The sequence below is a fragment of the Chamaea fasciata genome, unplaced genomic scaffold, assembly GCF_029207755.1.
Source record: "Chamaea fasciata isolate MVZ Bird 193981 ecotype frontalis unplaced genomic scaffold, bChaFas1.0.hap1 SCAF_1, whole genome shotgun sequence".
In the NCBI taxonomy this organism is placed as follows: Eukaryota; Metazoa; Chordata; class Aves; order Passeriformes; family Sylviidae; genus Chamaea; species Chamaea fasciata.
In genome coordinates this window covers 41,735,005-41,744,446 of record NW_027094086.1, presented here as the reverse complement: position 1 = coordinate 41,744,446, position 9,442 = coordinate 41,735,005, and the positions used below count along the sequence as shown (strand labels likewise).

Here is a 9,442-nt window from a genome sequence, read left to right as displayed (position 1 = left end):
ATATTCCCTCCTTGAAGCCCACATGAGTACTAGAATGTTGTTGACAATTCTGCCCCCATCCCCCAAATATGTGTTTGTAGCACTTTGGGCATGGAGATGTATGCAATTTACACCGTCCTATTTGACATCAACAGACAAACCATCTGTTCAGGTAGGGAAAATAGGCTAAAAAAATCGGGGTGTTACCTTGGCTTCTTGCTGAGTGAGAGCTTCCAACTTCTGTTCCCTTTTTTAATTTGGGAAAACGTGTACAGTATTTTCTAACAGAAATAGAAAAGCTTTATTGACATAATATCTTATGATATTGGCATAAATCAATGAGAAAAACAGTAAAAAAAAACCTTTTGTTGTTCTGCTTGATAGAGTTGTCCTGGCAAGATTAGATCTATCTGATTTATGGTTGAGATTGTCAGTTGCAGAATCTGGAGGACAGTGACTAAACTCTGCAACTGTGTATGCAAATATGAGGAAAACTAAAGATTTCAGGTAAAATGTGTTATGGCTTTAAAGATGGTATCAAAACTGGTGTCAGTACTCTGCTTTCCTAATAATTTCTTTGTTTTCTGTTTCTTTTTTTTTTTCTTTCTGGTTCTGGTTCTGTTTAAACAGTTGAAATCTGTTTAATTTATTCATACTTTTTTTTTCCCTTCTCCTGCCAGGACCACTAAAAAAACATTACTCAAAACTTCAAAAGATTTGCATTCGCAAACTCAGTCTAGGATTTCCATTTGCAATGAAGAATACTTTTCTCAACTAGACTTTTGTGGCTCAGCATCAGTGAGTTTCTAATTAGGTAATGAGATTATGTAAACTAATCTTGCCTTAAAAGAGAGCACAATCAAGGCTAGGCCCATTTCCAGGTGTCATTTTCCTGGTAGATGAGCTTTTTTCTTGCTATTTTTTTTTAATATACATTTATAGAGTTAAGTTCAATTTGTATTATTTTGAAATCTGTTTATTGAAGATTTGGGGAAGACTGATAATTTATTAAAATGAATGTAATTAAAATACCAAAGAATAGAGAAAGCTAGAAATTATGAAGATTAAAAGCCTCCAGAATTCTTTTGGGTAGATGTAGGCATTCATGGATTTGAAAAATGGCAGTAATTTACAGATGCATTGTGATACAGATATTTATGACTATTTATCAGTCACCACATATGGTGAAAGCTTACCAGTCACCATTTAAAAAATGGTACTTTTCTTCTTGAAACTGAGGTTAACCATAAATACGTAAAATAGAGGATGAATTAATAAGTATGTCTCATCATCTAACAGTATGTAAAAAAATATATCTGCTTTTTGGACACATTCAGGGGGAAATTTTAAAATGCATAATCCCACAAATTATATTCTAGTCATAGGCATGGGCTTTTAAATATCCGAACATATAATTTGATTGAAAAGTAAAAGCTATATTTCTAACTACAATGGAAGGTATAGAAGAGGAAACTGATTCCACACTTGCAGTCCTTTCTTGCCAATTTTCCCACTACATGGACCCAACTTAGCATTGGAAAATTGTGCCATTCCTATACTTCTTGTGTTACCATTAATGATCTTGCTTCCATGTTCTCTTGGCAAATGAGAACACTAGAGATGTATTCCTATCCTTAACTAACTCCATTTTTCTTATCTTTTTGAAACTTTTGAAATGAAACTTCATGAATATCTGATTTTTGCTTCACACGGGAGAACAACAGCAAGAACCATCAGCTGTCTCCTCAGCCTTAAATACCTAAGTCTACATATTCAAGGCTGGGTCCTTTAGCTGTCAACACTGAGTGGCTGTGTATTGTGAGAAATGCTTATTGAGCAGCAGGCTGCGTTTCCCCTCCATTTGTTCACTTCATTGTTTGCTTGCTGAGTTGTTCTAGACACTTTAACAGTGAGTCAGTGTCTTCTAAAGAGCAAAAGTGCTCCTGGTAATTTTTTTTAAGTGATTTTTTTTTTTAATAAAATGGGAAGTTTTCTATAACACATGCTCACTGGTCCTGTGTTAAAAAGTCTATAAAAGCAGGTATCCTGAACCATTTTGCAAAGTGGTTGTGCAGAAGCTTTGAAGTGTTAGAGAGGCTTTGAAGTGTTGCAGTGTTCAGCCAAAACAACAGTATATCCTTCTGTTAAAAGTCTTAGAATATCTTCTTTTTTCAATCTGTTCAAAGTTGTGAAGTAGAAAATAGAAATTCTTTAAAATACCTGTGTTGGCTTTGTCTAAGATGCACAGAAGAGATATTTCAGGGACTAAGAGCAGCATTGACATAATGAACTAAAGACAGGATCTCTTCCTTTGTGTGGTCAGTAATGAAGATCTATTTAGAAATCCAAAGCTTCTTTGTCATCCTCAAATTACCTAACACAGAAAATATGTAAAACATACATCATTATCAGATGGTGAAAAATGTTTACTTGGTTTGGGTGGATCAGACTGAATTTTACAGGCACCATCATTTAAAATGATGATAATTGAAAACCACAGGCATCATAATTTAAAAACTTTCAACAGAATGGTAATAATGAATTTGATATGCAAAATAAAATCCAAATGACTCCAACTAAGCTGAAGAGCATTCAATGTGTCTGTGAGGAAAAAAAATAACCAAAACAAAAATATTGTAGTCATAAAAATTCAACCAGAGCAAAACGCGGGAGAGAGGAGTGTGTTGGAATTTAATACATTCATAATCTACCTTGCAACCATGAAACCAAAATTGTTTTGACTATGTATTCTACACAAATATTTGTTTATTCAAACTACCTAAAATTGTCACAATAGCATATTAAAATCACCAGAGCAAGCAAAATGACAAAGAACTGATGAATTTCATTGTCATACAGATACTATTTGGAAGAAAAAAAAGGCCAGGCTTTCCACATGGAAGCTAATGGTTCTCTCTAATAGCAGGGATAATGGGATTGAGAAGCTACTGATATAGCCATTGCCAACAGATACTTGCTGTATAGCTCAGTCTCTCTATGATACAATAGGTGCTAGTGTGTGTTGATAAAATATTAATCATATTTATATATAATTAACTGTTTGTGGGAAATACATCATACCAGATGTGACAGAATGAGAGAGGTGAGTCCGCCAGAGATCCATGTCCCCAGGTTCACCATTAGCAAGAGTGAAGATGTTCTCCTGGCAGACACAGGCACTCAGATACAGCATGCATAAATAAACATGTGCACCTATATAGTTAACTGGCCACAGAGATCACAGGCAGATACACAAGACACTCATGCAAACCCAGAAAGCACCAATTTGCTCATCCTCCTCCCCAGTTTGGCTGAGCAGGGTGGAGTTCCATTAGTGAGAATATTTATGTGTGTACACACAATATATATGTACACATATATAGTATATATGTATAGGTCTGTACTTGTCCATCTCCACATGAGCTGTATAGGATTCCTCAGGTCCCATAGCCAACTCATAGATGGTTCTATACATTTAGTTTACAGCTCAAAGCTTCATGAGTATACTACAGTCTGCTAAGTGGCATGGATAAACAGTGACTTGATAAACAGCAAATAGTTTTAAAATTATTGAAATTATTGCTGGAGATGAGATAATGTTTTCTGACAACAAAAAAATTAGTCCAAACCAATTGTTCAGATTTTTTTGGTTATGTTCCTTATCCTCTTCTTAGAATGCTGAATAATGGTATACATCAGACTGTAAATTTAAAAGAAATTTTGCTGAACAGTAATTCTGTCTGCATTAATATTCCCATTATCTTGATCTGTGTTCATTACACTTTCATACAAACTTTACTTTAAGTGCTGTTGCAGCAGGTCAATGCCTTTTGACAGCTTCTGTTTCACAGCTGCAGTTTCCTATTGATGAAAATATAAACTATTTTCAATACACAGACATCCATTTTCTTAAGCTGAAGAACAGTAAAATTCAATTTGCCCAAAAACCTCAAATGCAGATTGTGTGTTTCATAGACAGCCACAGTGGTTCATTACTTCAGGAGGAAAGGCTTGTAGTTGGAGATTGTACACTTTCACAGTGTTTGCTTGCTCTTGACAGGGAGATAGGACATTGTGTGTACATCTTTCAGATATTGCAACTCTGCAGCTGGCATGTTAGGTAAGATGGAAACCTGTACCCAGAATTGCACTCTCAGACCTTCTTCATTTCTTGACCAGAGAAAAAAATGCTGTAGAGCTGTGTGGCTCTCTAATTGTCTTCTTGTAACATCTGTGCAGCATTAGGACAATGGTCTGGGGACTCAGCAAGTTTAGACTGAAGAAAGAACTAAAGTGACTGGTGCTCTCTCCCTTCTCCTCAGATGTTTGCTGGTGGGATATGTGGGTTCTTAAATCCTGTGACACACTTTTGGCCAATCGACCAGCCAAACCTTCCTGCTTTAACCTCTATTCAGGTCCAACCTCTTTATTTCTTTTCTTGGCACAGTTCATGCAAGTCACCATCTAGCTCTTGAAGTCATAACTTGAACTCCTTCTTCCTGAAATAATCACAAAACTAAAACGCTATGAAAACTAAGGTGCTCTGAAAATCAGAATGAGCAGGACAAATCGTATGAACAACTAAGTCCCTTTGTGCAGAAAATGTACATGGAACAGATCTTCCAGTCCCTTGGTTTTCATCAGGGGTTGAATGTGTGCAGGCAAGATCTTCAACACTGCATTTCTGTCTATTTGATAGAAGCCAGACCAATTATGCTGTAATTCTACATATAGCCTACAACTAAGAACAGACATGAAAGAACATCATAATATAATATAATATAATATAATATAATATAATATAATATAATATAATATAATATAATATAATATAATATAATATAATATAATATAATATAATATAATATAATATAATATAATATAATATATTGTCATTGTCATAAAATGTGTGCAATCTTGTTTTCATATAAAACCTGTGAGTATATTTGATCCCGTAATGTTACTGGGAAGCTACTACGGTTAACTTGGAATGTTATGTTCCCATGGAGGAAATTTAACAATAAATAATAGAGGTTATCCTGGAACAAATAGAAAACATGCCTTGCCTACATTCAAGCCCTGACCACTAGTGAATATCGGAGGTTACCATGTTTTCATGCAAACCTATATTTTTCTTTACCTGTTTGAAGACCATAACTTCCTTTGTGAATGTGCTGTACTGATCAAGAATAATGAATACAAGGTAGAAAAAAAGACCATCTGCTTAAGGAAGGAAAGGGGAATATTGCTACCTAATAATTAGTCTTTTAGAGATGACTAATGAAAGATAGTTGACTTTATTGTTGTATAAACACAACGAGATTACTATCTAAGAGAAATAATAGGATAAGGGAAACTGAATGTGAAGCACACAGAAACTCCTAATTTTCCTTCACTACCTGTTGATTCTAGTTGCCATGGTTTAATAGACTCTTTAGAACACAAAGTACAAGGGAGATGAAAATTTTGGAAAGTTCAATGAATATACAGGAGCTGCTTTTGTAACTTTTATTTAATTTCCTAATTTTTTTAACCACAGGAACGTAAAAGCTATGTCAATAAAGGTTCTGAGTATAGACAAAAAACAGAGGTCAGAATGTGGTCGTTTTCCCACATAGAGTCCTCTGACCAATTGTCAGAAAAAGAAAATTTAAAAAATAGAAAGCCACGTACCTCATAATGAATGTATCACTATATACAAATTAGTTAAATTAAATTTTCATTAAATTTAATGGTATAAGAGAGCTCCAACTGTAAAGTAAAGATAAATTCAATCCCTCTAGGCATCCTCAAAGCAAATTTTTGCTGGCTAAGAATTTTAATTTTTTTAAATTTGGACTGCCTCCAAAACAAAGGAATTTTCTGTATTTTTCATATGATTTTACATGTCTATCCGCAAAAAAAAAAATAGAACATTTTTCCTTAGGCCAAAATAAATATCTTACCTGTTCACGCCTGAATTCAAATCATACTGAGATGATTATAGAGTGCTATAAAAATGAGGCAAAATTGGATACACAAACTGTAAGCATGTGTACACAGGAACATCAGCATTATAAAATACTGTGTGTTTGCAATTAGAAAGCTTCCTGATAGTGGAAGTAGCATCATTTCTCATTTCTCTGCTCTGCTGAGCAGATAAGAGGATTTGCCACCAATCCACAGGTCTCTACCCAGCTTCCCTATTCCCTCACTTGTGACTATAAAGTACTCTCACCTGAACCTGCTGGGATAATGCCCTGGCCAAGGAGCAAAAGTATGTTCTGCAGGATGCAGTCTTTCCATACATCTCACTGATCTACCATCCCTTCTGTTGAAAGTTACCCTTAGATTTCCCTCTAACACCTGTATCTGGCTGGAAAACATCTGGCTTAAAATTAAGGAAAATTTCTGTACTGCCTAGTGTACAGCTGAATGCCAGGGAGGCAAAGTGAGCTAGATCATTCTGACAGCATGATAAATGCATTAAGCAGCATATCTTCAAACTCTTCATAGTGATGAAATGCTATAAAGATTCTACTGAAGAAGGTAAAAATATGAAGGGTTTTCTCCCCTTCATCTTTTGATTAAAAATTTATTCAAAAGACTGCATGAGCCACATTTTTGGAAGTTCCTAGCTCTCCTCAAGACTTGCAAGATCAGTACCTTAAGGTAATTTCAAGGAACAAAAAGGAGCTGTGCTAATCATCAGAGCTGTGTTTTATTCAAAATCAGCAGGTATTAATCAGTTGGATTTGCTTAACAGGTGAATCTCATTGGCATAATGTGGGAAAAATTTCATCTACTGATATTTTCTGCATCAGGGATTTAGCTATAAAGGCCATTTTATGTTTTTAATTATTTATGTATAGCATGCAGACAATCTACCAGTTGTTGCTGCAGCCCATATTATAAGAGTGCACTTTCTAAAGCTTTATGGTTTTCCTTCTTTTGAAACTCCTGCCTTTTAATGTTTATAAGGAAATAACAGCATTGAGAACTTATTTTAAAAAGTTAGTATTACGTGTTTCCAGTGTGACTGGTTCAATATACAATTGAAATACAGCATGTAAGAAAGAGAACATTTTGTTTGTTTGTTCTTAATGCAGAGAAGTCTGGTATGGCCTGAGAACTGAACTTGGAGCCATTCTAATAAGGCGATTCAAGGAAATATCAATAAATGGCTAAAATAAGTTTAAAGGTTTGCTAATTTAATTACACATTTCTTTGTATTTTTAGTTCATTGCATAAGATAAAATGTAGCTGAGAAGAGAACAGAGAATGTATTCCCACTTTAGCTCTTTTGAAACCTGAACAGTTTTATTTGTTGGCTCATCTTTTGATACAGATTCTATTTAATGTGCATTTACAAAAAGAAGTAGTGGTTTGGTTTTACACTCTTTAGAAAAAATATAACTGTGATCTTCTCACTCTTTAAAAATGTGGAGGGACTGAATGGTACCACATTCCATATGGAATTCTGAATGGTACCATCTGGGAAGATGAATAAAACCACAGAACTACACAAATCCTTTAGTGGTAGAGATTAAAGCACAACAAATATTCTGCTTGAAGAACTAAATAAAGGGAAAATAAGGCAGGATAAATGTGCATCTTACTTTCATAAATCCTTATTGAAAGGAGAAAGAATTACAAGAAGCTGGGAAAGAAAAATGGAACTTTAAAACCAGGTATTTTGGCAGAGACTACTGCTTCCTCCTTGTTCAAGTTTGTGGCATTCTTAGATATAGGTGTTGATGAGCATTGTCTATTCAGACCAGAAGACTTTGAGAACTTAAACTGAATTAAGCTGATTAGGATACAATTTAAGATCAGGATATTTTGGAATAATAAAAGTAAAAATTGTGGTAAACAAGAAACTTTTTCGGTGACCATGGTTTCTTTCATCTATCAAGGCCAGCCTGTGTGACCATATTTGCTGTACATAATTTAAAATAGAAAAGATCTAGTTAAATTAAACTGATAAGCAGAGTAAGTAAAATCAGGTGAAAATCGGTTGCACATAAACTTTTCCACTGGGAATGAAAATAAATAATTTTCTTGTGTGGGTAGTTGAGATAGTACTCAGAGCGATTAAAGATCTTTATCTTCTTTCACCTTCCTATCCACCATTAAACAAAGAGTGAGTGGGACCTCTGGTTCAGTCAAGTAGTAACAGCAACACATGTGAATACAGATGACTATATAAATATTTGATAGGAAATTCTTGAAAGAGTACATTATATTTGCAGTGGGAGTAACCAGCATTTTTAGGTCCTGATAACATCCATGTCTGTATTAGCTCCACCCCACAAAAAAACCCAGAGCAATTTCTTCTGCAAAATTTTTTTAAATATTTAGTTTGTAAAGTATTTTATTGGTACATATAGCATATCCTTCAGAATTATATATGCAATGTTTAAATATACACAACTTCATGCACTATATATTGCATGTGATATGAATACTTTGGATACTACATAGATGTAGTATGTATACAATATATACTACAATACAGATAATGTGCCTATATCATACACAGATAAATATCTTGATTGAAACATGTATTTTAGAGTACATTGATATTCCCTAAATTTGGGTGCCTCAAATATGGTTCTCTCATCCAATTGTAATGACCTGTGGCCAGTAGTGCCAGCTTTGGCACTGACAAATTTGATTTGGAGCCAAGAATGTTTTAGAAATATAATTGTAAATAAACCCTCAGCTGGAAAACCGGATGAGTAATTTTTAAAACCTGATTTAATTTTGGTCTCACCTGCAGTTGCACTCAGGTTTTCTGAAGACTCTATGTGTCCAAAACTTTTGACTATCTCTATGGAATTAATTTTAAAACACCTGACATAACACACCAATATGGAAATGTCCTCTCCTTTCTTTACCTAATAATTACTTGTTTAAATGCAAAGTAACTGATTGCTGTTTCTGTTGCAATGCAAGTCTTGAATTTCTGGGAAAAACTTTGCTTTACTAAATGCAGTGCAAGATGCTCTCAGTGTGAATGCTATTTAAGTTTGGTTAATTATTGGTTATCAGAAATGTAAATTTAATACAAATAATTAAATCAGAAATAATGTGAAAGATGGCTGGAGTTTGTATGGTTTGTTACACATAACGTGCCTAATGCTGTGCTATAAAGCTTTCTGTGACCTTCACACTGTCATACAAAAGGATTATTCCACAAAAGGCAATGGAATTTCTTTCTTAGTTCCCTACAGAATGTCACATTCAGAACATGTTTCCAAACTTCTTGATTCTGAGTCATACCACTTTGAATATTTGCGTAAATCTTTGAAGTTACCACGTCAGTATCTAAAGCTCCCTTTAAGTCTCGCTTTCAGTCATGTTGATGCTGGACAGTGCTGGTATTCTTGTGATCATCACTTAGAGCCTGTAGCATTAGTTGCTTATAAAATGTTTTTCCTCAAACATCTTATGCGAGATGGTGCCCCTTGCATTAAATGTT

General features: G+C 34.5%; 1 long non-coding RNA gene across 1 annotated transcript; it reads right to left on the bottom strand.

Annotated features, from left to right (window-relative positions):
- Positions 1–1,178: 1,178 nt before the first annotated feature.
- LOC136302009 (uncharacterized) lies at positions 1,179–6,587 on the bottom strand. Its single transcript, XR_010723985.1, has 3 exons — positions 6,197–6,587; positions 5,925–5,969; positions 1,179–4,720 (listed from the first exon to the last, which is right to left on the bottom strand). It is a non-coding gene; the product is annotated as an uncharacterized lncRNA (long non-coding RNA).
- Positions 6,588–9,442: the final 2,855 nt, after the last annotated feature.